At 40.5% G+C, this 27,107-nt stretch overlaps 1 long non-coding RNA gene across 1 annotated transcript; it reads left to right on the plus strand.

Annotated features, from left to right (window-relative positions):
* The first annotated feature begins 4,949 nt into the window (after positions 1-4,949).
* Positions 4,950-26,496, plus strand: LOC113633570 (uncharacterized). The gene is made up of 4 exons (XR_003438250.1): positions 4,950-4,984; positions 14,115-14,250; positions 17,713-17,750; positions 26,219-26,496. It is a non-coding gene; the product is annotated as an uncharacterized LOC113633570 (long non-coding RNA).
* Positions 26,497-27,107: the final 611 nt, after the last annotated feature.

Consider the following 27,107-nt stretch of genomic DNA (forward strand, 5'->3'; position numbering starts at 1 on the left):
CTCCAACTCCCAGCCCTGACAACTTCCACTCCACTGTGCTGGTTCCATTCATTAGCATGTGAACATTTCAGGTAGGATATGAAGAAGTCAGGGTTTCTAAAGACTCTAAGATAATCTAGGTGCTATTTAGACCTTCATAGACCTTCATTAAATGCATTGAAAAATAAAAGTTTCATTAGAAACTCCTATTTTGTGGGAAATAATTAGATTTCCCTCAATGTGGCTAAGGAAGCAATAAATGGTAACACTGCTAGATAGATGAATTGTTGCTATTGCTATTCAAAAGGAACAGACAGATATTGTGGCCAATTCTCCTGCCCCCAAATATTCTTAAGCAGGTTTGGATCCTGTTTCCTCTGCCCTTCTTCACTTGGAATTTTTGGTTTTTGGCTGTGCTGCTCAGCTTGCGGGATCTTAGATCCCTGACCAGGGATCAAACCCGGCCCCGGCAGTGAAAGCACAGAGACCTAACCACTGCACTGCCAGGGAATTCCCTGCCCTTCTGCACTCTGAATACCAGTATAGATTTGTTGGATAAAAGACTCTGTGCTGAGTGTGAGTACCAGGATCTTTCCTTAGAATCATTAACTGTAACTATAAATCAGATGGATTTATGTTCATTTCATTTCTTAAACCACACTGTGGTGGTTTTTATATGAATTGAGTTCCTATTGTTGAGTCTTTCTAAACATCAGAAGCTGTCCCAAAGACTTCCTGTGGTAGTATAGTCCATGGGGTAATTGTATTAGGATAATAGGGTTGAAACATTTCATAATTTAATGAGTTTGTAGATTTATTCCCAGAATTAAAAAAGAACCTCTATGAATGTCAAATTCCATAATTATCTGACAGAACAGAATTTGGCTCTATTTAACCAACTGGCATACTCTCCATAGATAACATGGCTTGATTAATATAAAGAGCACATTTCCCACACCCCTCCACTCAGGCATCAGAAATTCATTAAATATAAAGCCTTACATAATTCTGTAAAGAAGCTCACTTCTCTGCAGTTTTTCTAGCTTCTAAATTAGATATTAAAGAAGAAATATCATTCTTTAGGTGCAGGCTTTCAGCTTTCCCTGAAATGGAGTGGCTGGTTATGGTCCAGCATACAAACTGGCTTGGGTTTGATGGAATTTAGTTAATAATAATAATAATAATAAAATACAAAGTCCCCTTGGTGTTAACAAGCAAATTCTGGGGAGAGAGATGAGAATAGGATGTGGATCGAGTCTATAAGTGGCCTAGGCCTCGAAGATTCCTTCTGGAACTAGGTACACACATTTGGGTTTCTTTGGATTAGAAACATAAAAGCATAATGTGTGCCTTTAATTAAATTTTTTTTCCAGTAGAACTCTTGCCAAATGGCCAAAGAAACATAGAGCTGGATAGAAACAATAGCTGACATTTATGTTCTAGGTATTTTACATGAATATTGTTTAACCCTCACAAACAACCCTTTAAGAAGGTACAATTATTATTTTCCTTCTTTGAAAGATGAAGAAACCGGAGCCCAAAAAGTTTAGGCAACATCCCGTAGGATAATCTGGCTTGCAAACACAAACAAATAGTAAGACTGCAGAGTCTGAGATCCTGAGGTCCCGAAGATAGGCCCTATCGCCTCCCAAACTCTGCTGCCTCTCCATGGAGGGGTAGGGAGACTTACAGTGCTTTTCACAGGAAGACTGCTAAGTGCTTCTCTTGAATATTATGATTATTTTCCACAGCAGTCCTTTCATGCAGCTTATAAGCCAAGAACTGGGGGTCCATCAAGTGGAAAGTGACTTGTGTAAGACATTCCCTGTGTTCCTGGGAGATCCTGGCAGAAGGCGAAGAGGCTCTTACCATTACTCCTGGGAATTCACCAATGGCTAGTACTCCTCCCAGCTCCTCATTGTGAAAGACAAACAGCATCCGTCCTAGTTGGAGTGTACTCATTTGATACTTGTTCTGTATTTCTCCCTAGTGGCCAACATTCCTGGCAGAGAAAAGGAAACCAGGATAGTAACCATTGTAGAGTATGAAATTGCTTCTTATCTGAATCCATACTCTAAACCTCCTTCAGTGCTTTCATAAATCATCCCACACTGATAGAATTATTTTTTATGACTCATAGGTATATTTTACTTTTCCAGTTTTATCCTCTTTACTTTCAAGGAGAAGATTGGATGATGGAGAAGAGAGATTCACCTGCAGAGCTATGTTGGATTTTATTTAACCCTGACACATAGACTGTGGACTAAAAAAAAGAAATATGCCCAGCTTAGTGTTATGTATAAAAATACTTTTTAAAGTTTTACAGAATATAATCCAATGACAAAAGTCATTCACTTAACAAGAATTTATTGAGTTCTTTCTAGGTATAAAGCACTGCAATAGGTGCTGAAGTACAAAAATAAACCTACCTCATCCCTGCCCTCAAGATGCTTATACTCTTGGGTGTAATATTGTGTGACCATTTGTCTGGGCCTGCCTGAGGCAGTCTTGGTTTACACCTGTTTCCCCAATGTAATTATAAACAATATTCTCTTTCACTCTCAAAAGTGTCCCAGCTTAGATGACAAATTGCATATACCCTAGCAAGACTATTTCCCACTAGATGATGTTTTTAAAATACTTGTAATTCTTGGATATACTATAAATAAAAAGTACAAACCGCAAAGCTGCAAAAAGTATACTGACACACTGTCTTCATTTTGGAATCACTATTCCTGTCTCTATATGTCAGTTGAAGTAAGTTCATTGCGAAAGTGTGGCATTTGGTCTTACATTATTCTTTAAAATGCAACTACTGTTCAATCTCTATTGAGAGGATGAAATATATTGGCTAGAAAACTTAAGAAGATGAGAGAATCCTGCCATAAATGGAGATAATAATATGTATCATACATTTAACCCCAGTTTTATAGGAGCCAAAGGTAAATAGGACACAGGAGCCCTTGGGGGCCAGGGAAGTGTCAGGTGGAGCAGAAAAAGCAACGATTGGAGGCATTTGGGGTCACGAGCCTCTGATCTCAGAGTTCAAGGTGGCGTCTTTCCCTCTCTTGGACTCTTTGGTCTCTCTCCCATTCCTATACGTACTGAACTCATTAGTTTTTAAAGTCACCTGCGATGTGCTTTTGTGAAAGGTTGGTGTCTGCAGAACTTCTAATTACACATTACTTTGTGTACTGTTGTCTGAATATGTATATGTACGTATTTTGATATTGAAGACAAGCTATTTTTAGTTTCCTTTTGGGTATGTTTGGAGAAACTCTTAACTGTGGCTATGCTGCTATGGAAACAGTATCCATGTATACTGACATGTTTACAATTGTTTAAAACACTATAAACTTTCTAGGGCAAAGGCAAACAGCTTACTTCCATCAAAGTTGCTCCCTGGTTTCCTTTTTTATTAGTTTATTTATTACTCTCAGACCCATGTTGGAATCTGTTTCATCTGTGCCTGCATTAAAGAGCTGTTTTTTGCTGACGTGCATCATTTAATTGATTTCACATTCTTAACTACAGTAGCCCTGAGAACAGATGAAAAGTTTACCCTGAAATCAGGAATATTCTTTGGCCTTGCTAGAAAGTGAGAATTAAATACCTCCTAGGCTCCCAAATGAAAAAAATGGAATAATACCTCTTGAGGGTATGTTGACTATCTAGAATTTTCAAGTGTAGGATAATCATTTCAATGTAACTACTGTAATTATTATTTGTGTGTACAGAATGAATTTAAAGACTAGGCTAATTGCTTCAAAACATGCAAACCCAAAAAGGAGTTTTCTGGCTTATTCCAAGCATGGAGAAAAGTAGGTGGCTAAGAATCTTTACAATTTCTAGAAAAAGAATCTTAACAAAGCCACATGAATTGAAGTGAATAAGAACCATGTTTGTTTGAAAGTACCAGGAAAGTGATTTTTGGCAGGGTAGTTTTCCAGGAGCCAAAAAGTATTTTAAAGTGGAACCGGTAATTGTGAATCATACAATGGTGTGTCCTGACTACATAAAAGGGCACATACTCTAGCGGAGCATAATATTTTAAAGGATTTTAAACACAGAGTACTTACTCCTTAAAAAACTTCTCTTTTCCAAAATTTTGTATCTATTTGGGGTAAGTATACAGTAAAGAAAGTTTCAGCTGTCATGAAGTCTACTTTCCTCTCTCTTCTACTAAAATCTCATTTTTGTCACCTTCCTGAAACGGTCATTTAAAATCACAGATCAAGGGGCTTCCCTGGTGGTGCAGCGGTTAAGAATCTACCTGCCAATGCAGGGGACACAGGTTTGAACCCTGGTCTGGGAAGATCCCACATGCCGCGGAGCAACTAAGCCCGTGTGCCACAACTACTGAAGTCCGCGCACCTAGAGCTCGTGCTCTGCAACAAGAGAAGCCACTGCAATGAGAAGCCTATGCACCACAACGATGAGTAGCCCCCGCTCGCTGCAACTAGAGAAAGCCCGCGCGCAGCAACAAAGATCCAATGCAACCAAAAATAAATAATAAATTAAGTAAGTAAAAAAAAAATCACAGATCAAAAAAAAACACCCAATGGAGTACAGTTGATTAACAGCTATACTCCAGTATAAAATAAAAATTAAAACAAAAAACAAACACCCAGTGGAAGTCCTGCGGGAAGGGGCATGCTTAGTGGTGAGCTGGGACGTGGGCCTCAAGTGCACGTAGAGATCAGTGAGCCATAAGCCGACAGTCCCCCTCCCTCCCAGGCCCCTTTCCAACAGTGTTTATATACTTTCTCTGCTCCCACTCATCAGCGGACATTCCATTCTAAGCCCTTCAAAGGGACAAGGTTTCTATGATTCTGTTTTTCTTCTTTGTGGGAAGGATTCCTCCCCGACAGGAGCTTAGCAGCAGCTAAGAGACGTGACCCCAAGGCCACATTCAAATTAGAACTCAGTAAAACCCCAGGGTTTGTTGCTTCCTGGCTCTAAAGGCAACTCAGAATGACAACGGTGGCTGGATATTCTACCGTAGGTATGGAGAGTTTACAGGGGGGCCTAACGGGGACGGGAATCTGGGAAGAGTGGGTGTCAAGTGGCTCTGACAACTGCGTCCCTTTAGGGTTGCCCTCAGGATCAGGATGAAAAGGTGGAAGCGGGGTAGCAGCAGCAGTTCGGCTTAACACAGAGCACTCCCCAGACAGCCACTAATTGGCTTACTCCTTTCAGACGTCTCTTAAGCAGCAGATTTCCGTTTCTGTTCTGTTGCCTCTGAGGGGATTTCCCAAATTAACCTCCTCTAAGCTTTCTTGAGGGGCTGTTTTTGAGGGCTGGTGGGGAATTTCCCTCTTCTGACCAAACTGTTGCTGGGAGAGATTTATTGCTGATCTTCGTCTGGGGATTTTCTCACAGGCCTTTGCTACTTCCTGTTTCCCAGGAGTTTCTGCTCTCTGGGAACTGAAGAGCCATCGGGAGAAGGGGACAAACAGGCTTCAGGAAAAAGGAAAGAGGGCATGTTTGATACAATGTTACTCTTCTCCCCTCTTCCGGTTCTTTGCCATAGTGATACTGGATTTGAAGATCAGGCCCAGGGACCTTACTGAGGGTTCAACTGGATTACACTAAACATTCCACAGGAACTTGGGTTGGACAGTGAAATCACAAATCACATGAATGACTGGTTTATTAGAGTAGCTTTCCTTTGTTGGGGATGGATGGAAACTCTTGTTAAAAGAAAGCATTAAAGAATCATCAGTCCTTTTACTTAATGGTAATACTCTACCACTTCTTGAGTGCTTTCTGCGTGTCATGCATGGTGCTGGGTGTTGCATACATGTCTCATTTGATCCTGGCAACAACCCAGAGAAGTAGGCTTTATTAAGGCCCATTTAACAGATGAGCAAACCAAGGCTCTGAGATGTTAGGTAATTTATCCACATTTTCCTGGCCGGTATTAGGAGAGCTCCAATTTTGTGGAACCCCAAAGCCTATATTCATTCAGCTATAAATTTGTCAACTTGAGATTTGTTTCATACATCTTTGAGGTGCTATTACCAGCAGAGTAGTAGAAAGGATCCTGTATAGAAGCAGCCCCCCAAAACCAGGAGTGAAAATATTTTACGGGCAGTATCGACAGTTGTTAGCTTAGCTCTGTATACCTGCCAGGCCCTTTTGCTGTATATTCACCATCTTCACATCACCTGGAAAGTGATGCTGCTGACCTGGGAGTAGGAATCAATATATAAAAGAAGCTCCAATTGAACCAATTAATTAGTTGTTTCTCCTAGAGAACCCTCTACCTAACCGCTGCTTTTCACCTTGCTATTTTCTGCCCTAGCTTTCTACATTTTATCAAGGTCCTTAGAAATAATTCCCCTGAGGACAGGTCCCAGAATATCTCTGACCCTGCTCTGGCCCAGGGAAAATAACCTTCTTGATTGCTCTGAAGCTAGATTACTGTCTCTGTGTGCACGGGTATGTGTGTGTTTTCTTTTATGAGTTTCTCAGTGGGATAGATTATTAGCCACAGTTGACATTTGCGAAGTTCTCCATATACTTTCAGTTCCACCAGAGGAGTTATGAGTGCGGGTGAGGGTTTGGAGGGCAGTACCGGGACTGATATGGCAGATCCTGGGAGTTCCCAAGGGTCGGCTTGGACACCCCTTTCCCACTGCACACTTTGCTGCAGCATCTCCTCTCCAGGGTCTGCCTAGGAGGGCTTCTGACCATATCCTCTTCATCCAAATAGTGAACTCTGATAGCTACCAACTGTTGAGAGTTTACTAGTTGCCAAGTGATTTACCTGCCTTAATGGACCTGACCTTCACCCATGAAGGTAGACAAAATGATTCTCATTTATTTTACCAGTGAGGAAACCAAGGCCCCGGCAAGTTAATGATTGACCCAAAGCCACCTAGTAAGTAATCTGAGAGACTGGGACTCAGATACTGGTCTGTCTGATTCCTAGTTATGGCTTTGTTGTGGGAGAGGGGAGTAAACCTTATTTATGTGTTTATTTTTTATTTATTTATATTGAGATATTATATTCGTTTCAGGTGTACAACATAATTCAATATTTTTGTATATTATGAAATGATCACCAAAATAAGTGCAGTTACCATCTCTTACCATGCAAAGTTGTTACAATATTATTGACTATATTCCCTATGTGTACATTACATCCTTGTGACTTATTTATTAAATAGATAAGTTTGTACCTCTTAATCCCCTTCACCTATTTTGTCCGTTCCCCCACTCTCCTCCCCTCTGGCAACCACCAGTTTGTTCTCTGTATCTATAAGTCTGTTTCTGTTTTAATTTGCTTGTTTGTTTTGTTTTTTAGATTTCATATGTGTATATATATCTCACATCGTTTTTTATCTACCCATCTATTGATGGACACGTACATTGCTTCCATATCTTGGCTACTGTAAACAGTGCTTCAGTGAACATAAGGGCATGAGTTCTTTTTGAATTAATTTTCTTCAGATAAATACCCAGAAGTGAAATTGCTGGATGTTATGTAGTTCTATTTTTAGGTTTTTAAGGAACCTCCATACTGTTTTGCATAGTGGCTGCACCAGTTTACATTTTCACCAAAAAACGCACGAGGGCTCCCGTTTTACCACAACCTCACCAACACTTACTGCTTCCTGTCTTTTTGATAACAGCCATCCTGACAGGTGTGAGGTGGTATCTCGCTGTGGTTTTGATTTGCATTTCCCTGATGATCAGTGATGTTGAGCACTTTTTCATGTTCTTGTTGGCCATCTGTCTTATTTGGAAAAATGTCTATTCAGATCTTCTGCCTAATTTTTAGTCATGTTGTTGGTTTTTTGATATTAATTTCTTCACTTATGGTTTGATGGATTCCTTTATTGTTATGTTTGGATTCCCTTCTTTTTGTGTGTGTGTATCCACTGCAGGTTTTTTGTTTGTGATTACCATGAGTTTCATACATATCAACCCATATCTATAGCTGTCTGTTTTAAGCTGATAGTCACTCAAGTTTGAAGGCATTCTAAAAGCACTACGTTTTTATTCCCGTTTCCATGTTTTATGTTTTTGATGTCATATTTTACATCTTTTTATTTTGTGTGTCCCTTAACTACCTATGTAGCTATAGTTGATTGTACTACTTTTGTCTTTTAACTGTCACACTAGCTTTTTAGTGGCTGATCCACTGCCTTTACTATTTATTTGCCTTTATGAGTGAGATTTTCCTTCATATATTTTCTTATTTCTAGTTGTGGTCTTTTCTGCTTAAAGAAGACCCTTTAACATTTCTTGTAAGGCTGTCTAGGTGTGATGAACCCCTTTAGTTTTTACTTATCTGGGAAACTCTATCTCTCCTTCAATTCTGAATCATAACCTTGCCAAATAGAGTATTCTAGGTTGTAAGTTTTTTCCTTTTAGCACTTTAGATATATCCGGCCTCTCCCTTCTGGCCTGTAAAGTTTCTGCTGAAAAGTCAGCTGACAGTCTTATGGGGTTTCCCTTGTATGTGATTAGTTGCTTTCTTTCTTGCTGCCTTTAAGACTCTCTTTTTATCTTTACCTTTTCCATTTTCATTTTAATGTCTTGGTGTGCATCTCTTTCAGTTCATCTTGTTTGGAGCTGTCTGTACTTCCTGTACTTGGATGTCTGTTTCCTTCCCCAGTTTAGGGAAGTTTTCAGCCATGATTTCTTCAAGTAAGTCTTCTATCCCATTCTCTCTTTCTTCTCCTTCTGGGATCCCTATAATGCAAATGTTATGATGCTTAATGTTGTCCCAGAGTTCCTTAAATGCTCCTCAATTTAAAAAATTCTTTTTTCTTTTTGCTGTTCTGGTTGGGTGATTTCCATTATTCTATCTTCCAGATCACTTATTCGTTCTTCTGTATTATCTAATCTGCTGTAGGTTCCCTCTAGCATATTTTTTATTTCAGTTATTGTACTATTCAGCTCTGATTTGTTGTTTCTTATATTTTCTAAGTCTTTGTTGAAGTTCTCCCTAAGTTCCTCCATTCTTCTCCTGAACTCAGTGAGCATCTTTATGATTGTTTCTTTGAAAGCTTTATCAGGTAAATTACTTATCTTCATTTCATTAGGGTTTTTCTTCTAGGGTTTTATTTTGTTCTTTCATTTGGAACATATTCCTCTGTCTCCTCATTTTGTTTTATGTATATCTATATCTATCTACCTACCTACTTACATTCTTTTTCAGATTCTTTTCCATTATAGGTTATTACAAGATATTGAATATAGTTCTCCATAGTATACAGTAGGTCCTTGTTGTTTATTTTACATATAGTAGTGTGTATCTGTTAATCCCAAACCCCTAATTTATCCCTCCCCCACTTTTCCCTTTGGTAAATGTAAGTTTATTTCTATGTCTGTTAGTCTATTTTGTAAATTAGTTCATTTGTATCATTATTTTTAGATTCCACATATAAGTGATATCATATATTTGTCTTTCTCTGTCTGACTTACTTCACCTAATATGATAATCTCTAGGTCCATCCATGTTGCTGCAAATAGAATTATTTCATTCTTTTTTTTCATGGCTGAGTAGTTCTATTGTGCGTGTATATATATATATATATATATACCCCATCTTCTTTATCCATTCATCTATCGATGGACATTTAAGTTGCTTCCATATCTTGGCTATTGTAAATAGTGTCACTCTGAACATTGGAGTGCATGTATCTTTTCGAATTAGAGTTTTCATCTTTTCCAGACATATGCCTAGGAGTGGGATTGCTGGATCTTACGCATCAAGGGTCTTTTATAGCAGAAATTATTTTATAATCTCTGAAATGACCTTATACCAAGAGTAATATTAATAGTTTGTTAAATAACTCCATAGTAAATAACCATGTTTAGGACACGTTTGCCTGCTTGAAAGAAAACAGGGCATTAATTTGGAAATTATTAATTTTTCATATTAATACATGAATAAACATTTAAGAAAAATGAGGGCCATAGTTCCATTTCTTTGTACTCTTTTAAGCAAAATTTTTTAACCAGTTATCTATATTTGTTTCCTCTAATGTCTCTCTTCTTATTACCTCTTAAAACTTGCTCCAAACATGTGTCTCCCATGAATGCTTCATTGAAACTGCTCTTTTCAGAGATACCAATGACTGTACTTTTATAGGTCCATCTGTCAGTTCTCAGGCCTCAGCGTAGGTGTGTGTCAGTAGCATTTGACATAGCTGGTTTCTCCCTCTACTCTGGAACAGTTTCTTCACTTTGCTTCCAGGACACACCCTCTCTTGGGTTTCCTCCTCCTCACTGGGCATTCCTTCTCAGTCTCCTTTGCTGGTCCCTCCTCTCCTCCCTGACCTTATAACCCTGGAGAGCTGCAGGGTCTTCTTCTTAGGCCTCTTCTCTTCCTTACTCCCTCCCTTGGTGATCTCACCCAGTTTCATGGCCTTAAATATCATCTACATGCTGCCAAAAGTGTATCTCCAGCCCAGACTCCTCTTCTGAACTCCAGACCTTTATACAACTGCCAACTTGACATCTCAGACTTAACAAGTCCAGACTCAAACTCCCATTCTTCCTTTTAAAGCCTGCCCCATCCACAGTCTACACCTCCCCAGTGGATGGCGACTCTATCCTTAATTAGTTCCGAACAAAAACCTTACAGTCATCCCTGACTCTTCTTTTGTCTTTTTTCTCACAGCCAAGTCTTGCTGGCTCCTCCTTCAAAATATATATGGAATCCAACCACTTTTCACCACCTCCACCTCTCCTAACCTGGTCTGAGCCACTGTCATCTCTCTCTTGGATAATTGCCATCACTTCTTAACAAGTCACCCTGCTTCTAACCCTTGCCCCTTGCTTCTACTACAGGCTAGTCTTAAGAATTCAGTCAGAGAGATACTTCAAAAATAAAGTCAGATCATGCTACTCTTCTGCTCAGAAACCTCGCAATGGTGTCCTATTTCACTCAGAGTAAAACAAGTTCCCTCAAAGGCTTATGCAACCCAGATGACCTGCTTCCTCATCACCTTTCTGGCCTCAACTGCTGCTAACTTCACCTTCACTCATTCCCCTCCAGCCATGCTGGTCTTCTTGTTGTTCCTCAAACACCTCAGACCTTTGGCCTGGAAAGCTTTACCCAGATGGCCACATGGCCCGTCCCCTCACCTTCTTCACATGTTCCCTAGGTTTTCACCTTCTCAATGGGGCCACCCTGCCACTTATTTCAACTGAACTTTCCTTCCCTCTTCACATCTAGCACTCTTGATCTCTTACCCTGGTTTACTATTTCCATTTTCCATAACATTTATGCCTTCTAATGTCTATTGAAATCACTTACTGTATTTATGGTTTATTTTCTGCTTCCCACCTATAATGTAGTCTCCATTAGGACAGGGATCTGTTTATTTTGTTCACTGATGTATTCTAAGCACCAGATCAGTGTTAGCTGCCTGGTAGGAAATCAGTAAATATTTTTAAATGAATGAAAATTCAAATCTTCAGAGACAGAAATGACAGGTATGAGAAAAGTCTGTAAAGACCCTATCCATGTTGGTTCAGTGATTTTAAAAGGGATTTTTATCTCTTACTTCTTAATGACAGAACTGAGCATATAACTTCACAAACTCACAAATTAAAAGCACCCACAACAGTCTGTTCACTTCAACTGTTGCTTTTGAAGAACTTGATAAAATATCTTGTCCTTCTATCCCTTCTTTTTTGGTAAGCCTCCTTTTAAATACTCAAATAACCTGGGTGTTACTGCTGGGAAGACATCAGAAAGGCATTTAGGTGAAGGATAGAATTTATCAGGGCCCATGGTCAAAACAGCTCCTCAATATTTATTCTATATTGTCTTTGAACGATAATATTCATAGTTCCCATCTGGACAGGCCTCATAGTGTTCATGGTACTGTGACGGGCCTTAAAATTCATGTGATCTGTTTTCTCAGATGAAAGTGGGAAGGATTCTGACAGCAAGTTGGTTTGTGGGTAAAAGCAATGACACCATTGGTCGAGGTCTGATGGCCACCATAGCTGTTACATGTTTATATTAATACTTCCCTTTTTGAGACATTTCAAGAAGTACTTTTCTCAGTAGTATGAGGCAGACTACATGTACTAATGACAAAATTTCTGAGGTTGCTCTTGAGTGTTTCCTGGTAAACCTAACCACGACATGGTGGGTACTTCATAAATGACAACATGGTGGGTACAGAGGTTAAAATAGGGTCATTCATCTCACAGTCTTTCTCAATGGAAGGCCCAAAATAATATATGCTATTTTATTCTCTAGTTTTCACCCATGCTCTTTTCCCCACTCCAGGGAAGGTTTAAGTGGATTTGCTATAACTGTGCTATGCATATGATAGACAGAATCTGTTACTATGATTAAATAATTGATTTATATTTAAAAAAAGCAATTGTCTGTTATTTATAATGGCAGTCCTATTACTTAAAGTAACTTTGTTTGGATAGATCAAAATTCATCACTCAATTTTTAACACTAGGGCTTGAAATTACTGTTTTTTTTTAATCAAAAGCATTAGAAGAATATACGATAGTTATAGGAATATGATAACATTATAGGAAGTTTGGACAATTAAAAAAACTACCTGTAATTCCATCTAACCATTATGATCATTTGTGAGCCAATAAACTAATCAGTCTGATGTTGGTTGTACTTAAGTTTTAAATCCTCTGCAAACCCACTTATTAATTCATTCTTTTGGCAATAATTTTTCAAGCATCTGTCTGTACCAGGCCCTGTGCTACACTATGGGTATTTTGTTGGTTCACAGGGAGAGGCCAAAGTCTCAACACTTGGCAAACATCAGCCATTCTGTGACTTCCTCTTTTGCCCAGAGGTCTAGAAGCAGCACAGGGGGGATGCCAGTCCAATGGTGACATGGTCACTCTTCTGCTTTGCTTGAAGATAAGGGCACTAATTCCTTTGCTTCTCCACCCTTCATCTGCAGATTACCTGGGCCTAGACTGGCCCTAAATCTCTGAGACAGACTGAACCCTAATAAATGGGTTGCTGATCCTAAAATAAAATTGCGAATCAGGTTTGGTGTTTGATGTAAAAGCCTGAGAGACACAGGTTTGTTGCTAATTTAGATTACAAATGTCATCAAAAATAGAAACCAAAAAGGTTAGGTAATTTCTAAATTAAACACTCTTTCTTAGAATAATTACCATGTTACAGCATCTGTGTACTTTGGTAGAATTTGAATAACACTTTATTGTTCAGAATAATGTTCTATTCTTGTTACCAAATAATACTTGAGTACATGCTCTTGTACTCCCTGACTGCAGGAAGGGTGTTGCCCTGAATGCTGGTACACCCTCTGCAGTGAAGCTTGGTTTTGATGGAACTTTTCAGGTACTAAAAGAATCCCTTTTTCTATTCCCCATTCATTCACAAGCAAGAGACATAGGCTTTGTTCATTTGTTTTCTAAATCTAAGTGAACTGAGTCAGGCTTGTACAGTCACCACTAAGGACAGACCATGGCAGCATGGAAAATATGATTTGAATCTCCTTTCCATGGAAACTGGCTATGAAAAGGGTAGGTCCATCAATCATAATTTGAAAGGCAAGTTACAAATCTTCTGATGAAGCCGTCTCAAGCTATCATCACAGCAAGTAGAACTGAGAACCCGTTTTTCAGCTGAGGAAATACACCTGGTCATTTTGGATATTTCCATCTTGATAGCTTAGCCAGTGGGAGAAGCTTCCTGGGCTTAAATAATAGTGTTTCAGCATTTCATGTTTCTAAGTTTGAGTCTGAATTTAAGGAATGCTAATCTGTAACAACAGTTACAGAATTCCACAGAATTTTGTCTAAAATGACATGAACTGGTTGTCATAGTCTGGGAGATAGTTCTTCACTAGGACACAGCTTTGCCTTTAGTCAAAGGTCATACATGCACAAGCAAACAATGGCTGTGTTTTGTATATTTTTCTGTTACTTTAATGCATTTAAATTTCAATTATGGGTGTACAAGACACGAGTTGTATTATTAAACTCTCCTTTATGCTTCTTAATGAGGACTATTTTTTTTTCTTCGAGTTGAAAACAAACCTTTTTAGCTTAAAAGGCTGTGTATTCTAAAAATGAATAATCACTATACAGAGACCATGATCACTATGCTATTTGTCCCTTAATATGTGCTCTCCTCTCTTCCACAGTAATAGAACCCCTGATTCTTTAGCTGGGCATGTAGCTGTTCAGGGGGAAAAAAAGGCTATTTCCCAGTTTCCTTTGCAAAGGACTGAGTGGAAGTTTTATATGGCGACTTCTGGAACTTTCCTTAAGTGACAGTTGGTATGTACCTCTTGCCCCTTCTTTGTCCCGTCCTCCATCCTGCTGCTACAATTGTGGACACGCTAGCAGGAGCTCTCACTGACATCTTGGCTCATGAAGACAAGGGCAACACGGCAGATGAGTGGGCAGAAATGTCATACCAGCTTGCCTACCTTTGCAGCTTTATATGAAACAAAGATAAACTATCCTGTTTAAATGACTGCTCTTGGGTCTATGTTTTTCAAAATGAAAACTAATCCTCATGTACACCATCACCTATAATGGAAAATAATGGACTGTTTAATCTCACATGAAGAAATAAACATACTGTAGCAGACACCTATTGGCTCATCTGCCCGACACCATTTTCCAGAACTGACCCTCTCTCTGCCACCATCTACTTAGTTATAGTGAGAGTTTCCAAGCTCTAGAACATGACCTAACCTTTTTTTTTTTTTTTTTGCGGTACGCGGCCTCTCACTGTTGTAGCCTCTCCCTTTGCGGAGCACAGGCTCTGGACGCGCAGGCTCAGTGGCCATGGCTCACGGGCCCAGCCGCTCCACGGCATGTGGGATCTTCCTGGACCAGGGCACGAACCCACGTCCCCTGCATCGGCAGGTGGACTCTCAACCACTGCGCCACCAGGGAAGCCCCATGACCTCACCTTTGACTGAAGGATGAGCCCCTGACCCAGCCTGGGCCAATCAAAAGCTTTCCCCAGGAACTTGAAAATAAAAAGGAAAAAAAAGAGATTAGTCTCTTTGGAGTATAAGACTATAGTAGTAAACACATGAGCTACTGGCAGCTTTGTTTTCCAGCAGGTGTTGGGAGAAGTAGAAGAAAACAGGCTACAGCGGGAAAGAACAATGAATCAGAGTCAAAGAGAGAAGCAGAGGGACTTCCCTGGTGGCTCAGTGGTTAAGAATCCATCTGCCAGTGCAGGGCACATGGGTTCGAGCCCTGGTCCAGGAAGATCCCACATGCCTCGGAGCAACCAAGCCCCGTGCACCACAACTACTGAGCCTGTGCTTTAGAGCCTCCGAGCCACAACTACTGAGCCCACGTGCCTCAACTATTGAGCCTGCACGCCTAGAGCCTGTGCTCTGCAACAAGAGAAGCCACTGCAATGAGAAGCCGGCGCACCATAACAAAGAGTAGCCCCCACTCGCCGCAAGTAGAGAAAGCCCCGTGTGCAGCAACGAACACCCAATGCAACCAAAAAGTTAATTAAAAGAGAGAGAAGCAGAGATTTAGGGATGGAGGCAGAGAAGATTCCTAGGTTCCCCAAAGTCCTCTCAGGCCTGGTTGTCTCAGCACTGCTACTTGCTTACTTAATATCCACTCTCCACTTTATCCTTTCTAAGCAATGCTGATGTTCTGAAACCCCCTCTCCCCCCATCCTTAGAGGGGGTTATAGATCGGCTGAAAAAAATATGTGCCTGACAATCCCCTGGCAACTCTATTGATCCAGTGATGGGCATGCCTCTTATATTGGCCCAATCTGATTGAAAATTTATATTCCATTTCTAGGGGGGCAATTTACTCTTTTTCCTGCTGGAGATGAACAAGGAAGCACATAGTCCTGATTCACTGTCAGCTCTCTTGCCTCTATGAAGGCGACCATCCTGGGATGAGGGCAACACGAAGATGGCAGCAAGAAGAATTCTAAAAAGTGTGAGCCTTTGATAGCATTTTTTAAATTATTTATTTATTTATTTATTATTTGGGGCTGCGTCTGGTCTTAGTTGCTGGCACGCGGGATCTTTCGTTGCGGCGTGGGCTCTTTGTTGCGGCACGTGGGCTTCTCTCTAGTTGTGGTGCACAGGTTTTCTCTCTCTAGCTGTGGCACGCGGGCTCCAGGGTGCATGGGCTCTGCGGTTTGCGGCACTCGGGCTCTAGTTGAGGCGCCGGAGTTCTGTAGTTGTGGCGATGGGCTTAGTTGCCCTGTGGCATGTGGGATCTTAGTTCCCCAACCAGGGATCAAACCCACCTCCCCTGCATTGGATGGCGGATTCTTTACCACTGGACCACCAGGGAAGTCCCTGAGGGCATTTCTGAGCCCACCCTGGACTGAATCAAATATATTTAGATAATAAATGACCTATTATAGAAGTCAGGGGTCATCAAAGTTTTTCTTAAAGGGCCAGACAGTAAAAAGTTTAAGATTTGCAGGCTATAAAGTCTTTGTCCTGACAAATCTACTCTGCCATTGTAGCTCTAAATGAGCCTTAGGAAATACATATATGAATGGCTCTGAATGTGTTCCAGTAAAACACCTGGTGACCAACCTGCAGGCCGTCATTTGCCAACCCCTGTTATAAGCCAGTTTGAGTCAGTTTTCTGTTACTTGTTGCCCAAACTACCATATATGATACACAGGTCCTAGTTCATTTCTGAGGGCCAGCTGCATCTTGCCCTTGGAGTCTATGAGAATCTCCAGTGTCCAGAGCAGATGGCCAAAATATTTAACAAAGGGTACAGCATAAACACCAACCCACCACGAACATGTACAACGGTCATCTTGGGGTGAACTGGCTAAATATTACTTTGCTATTATCTCTCTATGAAGTCCTCTTTGTTCCTGAAACCAGCCAGGGTTTATTTCTGTTATTTATAAACAAAAGCATCTTCACCGTTCTTTTTAGATTTTCATTTTGGGTACTCCTTTAATGATTTTACTCTTTTTTTTTTTTTGGTTAAAATGCTGATCAGTTTTATATTATTTCTTCTTTTTGAATCTTCCTGTCTTAAGTTCAGTATTCCAGTGACAAGACTGTAATACTGATTCTTTTAAAAACTGGCAGATGACAACGTTCCCTGATAATGAGCTCTTTTTTGAATTCCTGCAGGCCTTATGATCAATAACACACAGTCTAGCACTTGACACAGGGGGTGTGACTATAAAGTATCAAAAAGATTTTAGCACACATAACCACTGTTCAGACACCCAGTGTAGTTTGTTACATGCAGTTGCAACTATAAGTTATATTCCAGCAATGCTGCCATTTCTCAAAGCATCTTTGGAATTCCTCCAATCTTCCCACTTTATTTTAATATCTGATGTTGATGGAGATCTATCGCACTGTCATCAGGTCTGGCTTTGAATGAATTCCTGCCATTTGCAAAAAAGTAGATCCATCTTAAATATTTGCAATCATGGAGTATTTTCTTTTTCCCTTTCCTTTCTCACATAATTATTAGGCACCAAGCTATGCCGAATATGCACCTTTAACTCTTCTAGGTGCTTGTGAGATAAAGTCCCTATTACCAGTGTGTTCATAGTTTAAAAGGAGAGAAAATAAATAAATTACTATGTAACCCAAATTTGTCCAGGCTTCACCAGTCCATGAGTACAAATATGGTCCTAAGTCAAATAACCCGAATTTCACAAGCTTTGCCCCACTTACATATGTGGGAACATAGCCTCCTGCCAGGCTTTTGACATGGGTTCCCACACTAACCACTTATGTGTTTCCATTTCAGGTCTCCTCTCTGCTGCTTTCAAGCCTCAAAGATGCCAGGTGCCTGGGTTTTTTTGTTTTTGTTTTTGACTTTCAAAACTTTTCTTTAATGGTGAAGGAAAATGATACTATGTTACACTAGTTTAAAGCTTTTAACTTTGTTTTCAAAAAAATTCTAGAAAACCATCTAACAGGGGGTAAATCTCTGTAGTAGGTAGCCTGACTGGCAGCCAGCGTCTGTAAAACAGTTCAGAGTAGAGAATTCTTATTGTTTTCCAGACTGCCCTGCTTCAAAAAGGAAGAGGCAAGTTTAACCCAGTAAGCAAATGCAGAGCTAAAAGACAGGAGGAAAATGGGCCAAGAGAATGGCTGAGACATATTTTCTTTTCAATCGCAGACAGTTGCCCTCCTTTCTGGGGACAGATTTTAAAAGAACATAAATTTCTGCAGATGGTGCTTCCTGGTCATCACAGCAGCACTGAGCTCCAGGAAGGCAGGGGCTTTGTCCATTTTCTTCAGTATTGTATTCTTTGGGCCCACAACAGTGCCAGACACTTACTAGCAGCTCAAGACATACATGAACATAAAATGAATGAATGAAGCCGAAATAGAGTTAGTCCTTCATTCCACATTTCACTGCTACCCAGCTGTCTTCCACACAGAAATGGGAAGAATGCCCCGCCCTTCACTGGGTGCTATGTTTTGTTTTCTGGGTCCTAATGCCCTTTCTCTTTCTAAGTCCTTGATGATCACAGCCTTTTTCAAATTCTCTCAGCTCCTTTCTCTAAGAACTCAGGTCTGGTCCTTGGGTCATTGGTGGGAAAGACATACTTGAACCCCAACTATGGCCCAGGCTCAAACTTACTTTCCTGACTTAAAGATAATATGGAGTGATAAGTATTACACTAGATGCACATACAGGGACATAGTAAACAAGATGAGAAATTGAAGACAGTAGGAAATCATAGGGAGGGGGACAGATGGTGTAGAAAAGATGATGGATAAAACTGCCTGCTTCATAGTTTTGCCTTTTACTTGCCCTGAAAATTTTGCCTTCATAACCTGATTGTTAACGTCCTCCTCCTTGTTTTATAATTTCCTCTTTCCAAGTATGCAATAGGTGCTAGTTAAATATTTGTTGACTGGTTGACAAAGAGAATTAAGACCTTAGTGGAGTTTCATTGCTTTTCCCCTAATATTTGCTTTTCCATATTGATTGCTCTGTGGTCACACTGGTCTATGAGACACTGGATAATGAGAACTCAATGAACGCTCATTTGTTCAAATCAAAATCCACTTAAGGACTACATACAATGGGTCAAGGCTTGTGCTAGATGAAAAGCCCCAAAGATTAGTAAGATCTAATAAGATGCTCTAAAGAAGCATACAATGTAGCAGTAGAGATAAAGCAGGTCAAATAACTCTAATGTAAGGTAGAAGGAGTTCCATGGTGTACTAGAAGATCACATAACTTGCTATGGGAATACAAAGGAAGCAAAGAGATCTCTAATTTGTAAGCTCTGAGAAGGGTACACAGAGGAACTCTATGAGGAATAAGTAGGCTTTTAACCAGTGGAGATGGGTGGGGGGAAGCATATGGGTAGCGGGAACTCCATGAATATATGGAGGTGAAATTCAATCTACAAAGGAATGTATATCATAGATGTTTCCAGTATTCTCTCCCATTCTTTAGCAGTTGTGTATCAGTCTCTTAAAACAGAACCAGTAGAACAGTGGTACGGCACGTTTTTTGGTTGTTTTTTTTCAAGTTTGCACTGAAGGAGAGGGTTTCATGAACAATGCTGCTGGCAGTATTTTAAAAGAAAGACTAAAGCACCACGCTGCATGTGAATTGCTCCGTCCAACTGTGCATGCAAAGCAGATGGTTGTTAAACATTTGTTCCATCCCTGGTATTGTCTGCCTTATAAATGCTAAAGAGTAGGTGAAACGGAGAATTCTATCATGTTAAAGGAATTTTTGCCTATAATTTGTTTATAACACACTCCTGACTAACGGGCAAGCTCCCTGCTCCCTGGGGCTATGCTCCAAGTGCACACACATTCCAGAAAGATTAGCCTTTCCCTTGTTGCTGCTAAGAGCCCTAAAAGCCATGGAAATCAATACATACAATGATTTATCACTGACAGATTAAAATTTTCCATTGATTTCTTCTGGAATGGAAATTTGTGTCCCCCAAGGAGCTTTATTCTTTTAATAGACAACTAGGCACTCAGTTGTAATTTTAAGTTTTGAAATGCTTTGGCAACAGTTTTTATGAAACACACAGACGAAAAATGGCAAGGGGCCCTGGATAGTTTCAAAGTCTGGCTGAGATGTACAGAAGTGAATAGCGCTTGCTTGCCTGGGCCCACTGTGAGCCTTGGTCCCCTGAAGCAGATGCTCCGTCCCTTGCCATTGCCATGTATCTAACGACTGCTGTCAATTTGCAAGCACCAGCAGTCTGGTGGGCTCCTTGTCTTTCTTTCCTTTCTGAAAACAACTGTCTACTCAAAATGTACTCTGAGGCTATACATCTCAAGAGACCAGCAGGCAGTTAGTATTTGGAGGATCCATCATTCAAGCAGGCTTTATACTCGTGCGTTTCAAAGTTGAATGTGTGCATGAGTCTCCTGGGGACTCCATTAAAGCTCAGATTCTGATTCTGGGGTGAGACCTGAGATTCTACAGTTCTAGCATGCTCCCAGGGTTACCTGGAGTGGGATTTTAAACTCATCCTTCTCCAAGGTAGGAAGGACATGTGGTATGTGACAAGGACAGTGTGCTGAGCACTCAAAGGCCACGTGATAACATGTCACCCTGACCAAATGTCCCACAAACATCAGGAACAGAACCCAGAGGGAGAGTCTGAGCTCTTCACTGGGAAAGCCTGACCTTATTTGTTTCTCTGAAGCAATATGGCGATGGGATAAACAGAGGAAGAGAAAGAAAATAGATGGTTCATTCCCCTATTCCACATGTTTTAATCCCCTACTCCGTGCCAGGCATTTTCGGCACAGGGAATATAAATATAATAAGAAAATGGACAGAGGAGTAGACTATTTTGGAAAGGCAGACATTGAAAGCATTCCCCTCAACTCCTTTATTTTTGTCAGGAAACTTCTGCTCCAAGACCCTGTAAGGAATCTAGCTGTTCAGCATCGCCCAGGAGAACAACATTATCTGTCGTTGTGCTTTGTGTTCAAAGATACTTCTGGCAATGATGTTACTATTCCTGTGTGTGAGTCTGGCAGAAAGCCCTAAGATGTGACCTAATTTCCAAATAGCGTGTCCTTCTGGTGAGCTGTTATTAGTAAAACCTGCTGTAGTTTATGACTCTACCCTATAGACACTGAGAAAATCGAAGGAAAAGGAGGTTTCCAACTGGATTCATTTGTGTGACTAGATGATCTTTATGGAATAACAGCTTATGCCCATTATATGAAGAGATGATGTAGAAACCAACACACCATCTTTTCTTTCTGAGAGAAGGGCTTTTAAAAGCCTGGAAGTGGAAGATCATTAGGTAATTTGTTGTTAGCTCAAGAAGGGCACATCCTGGTATATTTATAGTCATGCTGCCCAGGGGGAGAATGTTTATGTATGGACCTGTTTTATCATCCCTTCTCTCCTGAGTGGGTCTTGAAAGTTAAATTATAACATCGCATTATGCTTAAAAGGAAAGGATGCTTCATAGAAAAAGCATTTACTAAGTTCTTAAGGGACTGTTGTGCACTGATCAAATGACAGATGGTGTTCGGTTTTCACAATGTAGGAGTGCTAAAAGAATGTAGGGTCACAGTGAAGGCATGGAAAATCAGAGTAAAATATGGTGCAAGTTGTTCTCAGCCTGGCATAAGAAGAGGAGGTACCAGGAAAATGATCCTAACCACCAAGGGAGGAAAGGAAACTGAAATGAAAAATGACAGTACTTCAATTTTTGAAAAGCAGGTCTGCACCCTAATTTAGCTATGGGATTTTGGGTAGGTCACCAGTGTCTCTGGGCCTCGCTCTATGAGTGCAGCAGATAAGAGGTTTTCGATGATCTTTAAGTCCCCTCCCAGCTCTGTAACTCTGAGTGCTTACTCTGTGTTAAATGCACCATAAAACAAACACCTTCAGAAGCACCATCCTCTATCTCTGGGAGGGTTTTTTTTTTTTTTTTTTTTTTTAAATCTACATTTTGCAAAAGAAACTAAGGTTTGGAGAGTTTAAGAAACCAGGCCAAGCTTACACATCTAATTGGAGACAGAGCTGGGATTCAAACCCAGGCAACTTGACACCACAGCTAATGCTTTTAAGCTTTACAACATGTTGCCTTTATAAGAATTGTATGGGTAAAGAAGGAATATTTTGTCACTTTCTTAGAAAATCAATTGGTGAGGTAGGGAGGTCCCTTACAATATTTGTTACATACCTGTTTTATAATTCTTGACATATTGGAGTTTGATCCTGATAAAGGAAGATGTTGTAACTGGTGTCATAATCTAATGTCCAGGAATTTAAGATGTGAGATGAGCAGCGCACACCTTCCTCAGTTCCTGCCTTCCTCAGCTCACTTAGCTGCAGGTATTGATAGCTTTACTTCTCAGGTTCTGGCCTGCCCAGCTGAGCCCAATTTGTCAGGCCAGGCTGCTTAAAAGTAACCACAGGAGCACTGACTGGTGGCATCTTAGGATTCGTGTTCCTATCTCCTGGACTCGAGATCCTGGGAGCTGGGAAGTTCTAGGCTGCAGACAGCAGCTTCCTCTCACTCTCTTCCAACAAAATTTCCCACACCCACATGACAGGGTTCCAGTAGAGTTTCCTAGTTTGCACGTCGACTTTCCTCCTGAGACTAGAATTCTGCACTAAACACCACCCTGCCTGGATGGGGCTAGGCTACCCTCCTCACCCCTTGGAGGAGGTGTGACAAAGGGCAGTGGTGGATGCCACCTTCATCATTTTTGCATATTTGCATCCCACTTGTATATATTCTTATTTACTTATATATACTCTTATTTACTTATATATATATTTTAAACAGACTCACTTTTAAAATTTAAATAGCTTAATCTTTTTGAGAGAGAAAACTTTGTCAAGGACGTTTATAGTTTTAAGTTTTATATTTAGGTCTATGATTTATTTTGAGTTAATTTTTGAAATATGGTCAGAGGTATGGATTGAGGGATTTTATTTTTTGCATACAGACAACCAATTATTGCAGCACGATTTATTGAAAAGATTATCTTTTCACCAAATGATTGTCTTTGCATCTTTGTTCCTCTCCTTGAGAGTTAGGCTGGGTTCTTTGTTCCTCTTGATTTCCAGCTTGGGAGCCAAAATTTGAGCTACCACCCACCTGGCTTCAACTGTTGCCCCTTCTAGGAGGTTCCTGCTGCCCATTCATTAGCCTGGACTCTATGTTTGCTATATCTTTGGACATTGTAATTTAGTCTCTTATTGACCTCTCTTTGGTTACTTCTGCTTAATAATATAACTCTCCCTTTTCTTAAGGGTTTACTAGGTACTCCAGCCCTAACTCTGCCAACCCTCCAAATTCTCTCTCTTTTTTTTTTAATATCAACTTGCCCTTGATGTCCCAAAAGTTACAAAATACAAAGTGAATTTGAAATTTTTTAAGGGGTAGGAAAGGGTAAGAAAAGTTTTGAATTTTGTACAGAAGAAAGGGGTGGGTATTCATAAAGCAGTGTCATTAACTGCTGGCATGTCCCAACTGGGATTCACTATTAAAGGGCTCTTGTGCATAATGAGTTATTTCCCTCATGTGATTTCTGTTTTAGGGTAGGACCAAAGCATCTATGTTCTATCCCACATATATCCCACACACAAAGGTACACATACAGACATCAACGCACACACATACACAGATATCCGGAAATATTTTTGCACTTAACTGTGGCTCCCCTTCCAGTTAATTTACAGACATATTTTGTAGTTATACTATAGGGGAAATTTCTAAGTTATCGGATTTTAGAGACTATAAGGATTCATCTGGGTTAGGTGGGCTGTCAACTCTGATGAAATGGTGGTGATGGTTTTGGAGCACTGCATTGAAAAGGATTGCCAGGCTGAGTTTAGCTCAGTGGGGAAAAACAACTTTCATTGATTAATCATGCCTGCCACGGTTCGGGGTGGTGGCATATATGTGGTATATTACTAACTCTGATCTAAGACTAGGCCACTCTGTTTTCCAGTGTAATAATCTCTTCTACACTATCTCTGAGTGCTGGCTTCTGTCTATTACAGGAATATTTTCAGTAACTGTGAGCTTGCTATTTTTCAAGAACGCTTACTGCATTGTTGAACAGTTTACATGTTGAGTCCAAACTCTATCATTGCAACTTCCGATCATTCGTCCCAATTCTACTATTTGGACCTGTACAGACCAAATTAATACCCTATTCCCCATCATAGCTCTTCAAATATGAGAAGATAGCTATTATATGATCTCTTCTCCTAGATAAACACCATTTCTTTCAGTTATTTTTCAGATATTGTGGTTTCTGGGTCTCCACCATCCTGGATGTTGTTTAATTTTTCCTTGCTACCTTTCAAGTTTGCTAATCAGAAAGGGACAAAGAATTTTGTCCTACCTTCCAGGTAGGATCTGACCAACTGGAATTAATTGGGACTCTCTTATTGACTTACACTTCCTTATATTAATAAGCTTTAGTTTGCACCTGAAACATGTTACTTGGCTATTTCACACTGAGCTTACAGTAAATATAAAAAAAAATTATTTTTATATAAATTACTTCACTCATTTCTTCTCTTTCCTGAGTTCATATTTGAATTTTTACCTTTTAAATTGTATCTTAATAATAACTGCCCTTTCTTGAGTACCGTGCTGCATGCTCTATTTGTGTTTTCTTTCATATCTAGAAGTAGATATTCATTCCAATTTAGCAGTTGTGAAAACTGAGACTCAGAGATGCCCAGTGTTACAGATCTAGTAAGTTGCAGAGCCTGCACTCAAATTCAGTTCTTTCTAGCTCTAGAGTCTATTCTCTTTTGGCTGCCAAATGCTCAATTTGATAATTTTGAAACCTGAATCCATCACAGAAAAAAAAAAAAAAAAAAGGTGGGAGGAGATAAATAGGCTGTCCTTTTGTCAAGATGTTCTTTATTTTTGGCATTCTGATGTACCAGTCAAGCACTTCATTTAAATACATAAATAAAAAGGAAATAAACTTTTCCTGACCAGTTCCTGGTGAACTCTTGTTGGTTCCTAGTGGTCATCTGTTTTAAAGTGTTCATGAGATGCCTGCTTAACTATCCAGTCTGGAACTTTTCTGGGGATTAATGGCAAGTTTATCAGTCTATAATTTCCAGAATCCATGATTACTGGGACATTTGTCTGTGTCCTTGGTCTGGTCCCTGTCCTACTTCCCATAAGATCTCACAGCTGCTCACTGATTCTACCCTTACATCTGCATATGTGTCCAGTTCTCTGGGATGGAAGTGGGGTTGGGGGTTGGGGAGTTGCCCTCCTTTAAAGTAGCTAAGTACTTTCACACCATATTCCCCTGTCTTTTTAAAATTTCTTCTCCATACTGTTATTTTTTCCATTTCCACTTTGTAGGTAAAAAGCAGAGCCTCTCTCTTAATGGAGGGATTAATGGAATAGACACACTCAACAAAGTTTCCAGCAATTTCTGTTAAGTGAATTCTAAAGTGAACTCTTATGGCCCCAACAATAACAAAAGACAGTGAGTGCACTTTCCCGAAAGCCCAACTTGTATTACAAGTCAGTGAAATGCATTTGGGTACTATCCACTCTTTCAGATGATCTGTGCTGGGAAACTTCTCCGTCAGTAAAAATAATAGAGCCAAATATGAGTATTAATAGATAAGGAACCCAGCAGAACCCTGCAGGGCCCTCCCCAAGTACAAACCGAGCAGTTGATGATTAAGACAACAGAGTCACAGACTTGGTGTCTGACGCACATTCCTGAGTCGTCTTACAGATACTGTAACTGCCACGAGAGGACAAAAAAAGAAAAAAAAAAAACTACTGATAACTGCATGATGACCAGACTGAAGCCATGACATAAGCTGCTCCAACTTAAGCAGTACTGAACCTATGCCTAGCACAATTCCAAGAGCTGGCCTTCAGAGAATAGGATTAACATTATTGCTCATAGTAATCTATATCTTTATGGGCATCAAAATAATTGCAGCTTGCTCTGCCCATCTATGTAAGGAGGCAACTAAAATAGTCAGCAAAGAGATGCTACAGACCCATGTTGACATCTTCCACTCTGAGAATACGGCGCCCTATGTCTGCACGAAGAAGTTACAGAAGATGCATCTTTGGCCCTAATCCCACAGAAATGAAATGATGTTTGACAGTAGGGAATTGAAAGCAGCTCTTTTGCCCCTTTCCTGCTTGCCCATTTCTGTACCCCTCTAACCTTAAAAGAACCTAATTATAGGAATGAGATCACTAGGCAATTTAACCTAACTCCTGACCATGCTCTCCTGAATGCACACCATGCCTTGCCTAACCTGTTGATTCTTTTCCCAGATTAAAAAGAAGTACGAATGAAGAATTAAGCAGTTTTAAAAAAAAAATGACTAGGTTTCTACCCCAACAGTGCCCCTAAAACAATCCTGCGGGCAGATCACTCAGGCAAGATAACATCTGGAGAAAGAGTCAGCCAGTCTGCATTAAAGGGAGAAAGATGCTGCGTTTAATGAACGGAACCTCCTGCCTCGACGATTCACTGAGATTCTTCACCACCATCCCCATTTTTCCCTTTAAAAACTGTCATGGGGCTTCCCTGGTGGCGCAGTGGTTGAGAGTCCGCCTGCCGACGCAGGGGACGCCGGTTCGTGCCCCGGTCCGGGAAGATCCCACATGCCATGGAGCGGCTGGGCCCGTGAGCCATGGCCGCTGAGCCTGCGCGTCCGGAGCCTGTGCTCCGCAACGGGAGAGGCCACAACAGTGAGAGGCCCACGTACCGCAAAACAACAACCACCACAAAAAACTGTCATGGTTGAGCAGAATCTTCGGAGTTGGTCTCTGGACACCATGCCACCATCTCCCCAGATTGCCAACTTTTCTGATTAAAGCACGTTTCCTTTCTATTGACACTTGCCTCTTGAATTAGTGGCTTATATTAAGAGCAGTGGGCAGCCGAACCTGGTTCCATTAACAGGTGTGGTTAATTCCCTGATTACGTCCCAACTAGATCTAAGAGTATATGTATGTTGAAAGTTTAAAGTTTCTAGCCTATGACATAGCCTGACACCCATATAACCGTCAAAAGATCAGTAGACCATGCAAATTAACACACCTGCCAGGACCCTGTGTGAGAGGGGTCCGGTGTTAACACAGAGCTGTTTCCTGGATAAGAGTTAGGACGCAAGCACTTAATAAAAGCTTACTCTCGGTTGTTTTCATGCTTCCCAGT

This window comes from Aethalodelphis obliquidens, unplaced genomic scaffold, assembly GCF_003676395.1.
Source record: "Aethalodelphis obliquidens isolate GAN/ISIS:26980383/991018 unplaced genomic scaffold, ASM367639v1 scaffold40, whole genome shotgun sequence".
In the NCBI taxonomy this organism is placed as follows: domain Eukaryota; kingdom Metazoa; phylum Chordata; class Mammalia; order Artiodactyla; family Delphinidae; genus Aethalodelphis; species Aethalodelphis obliquidens.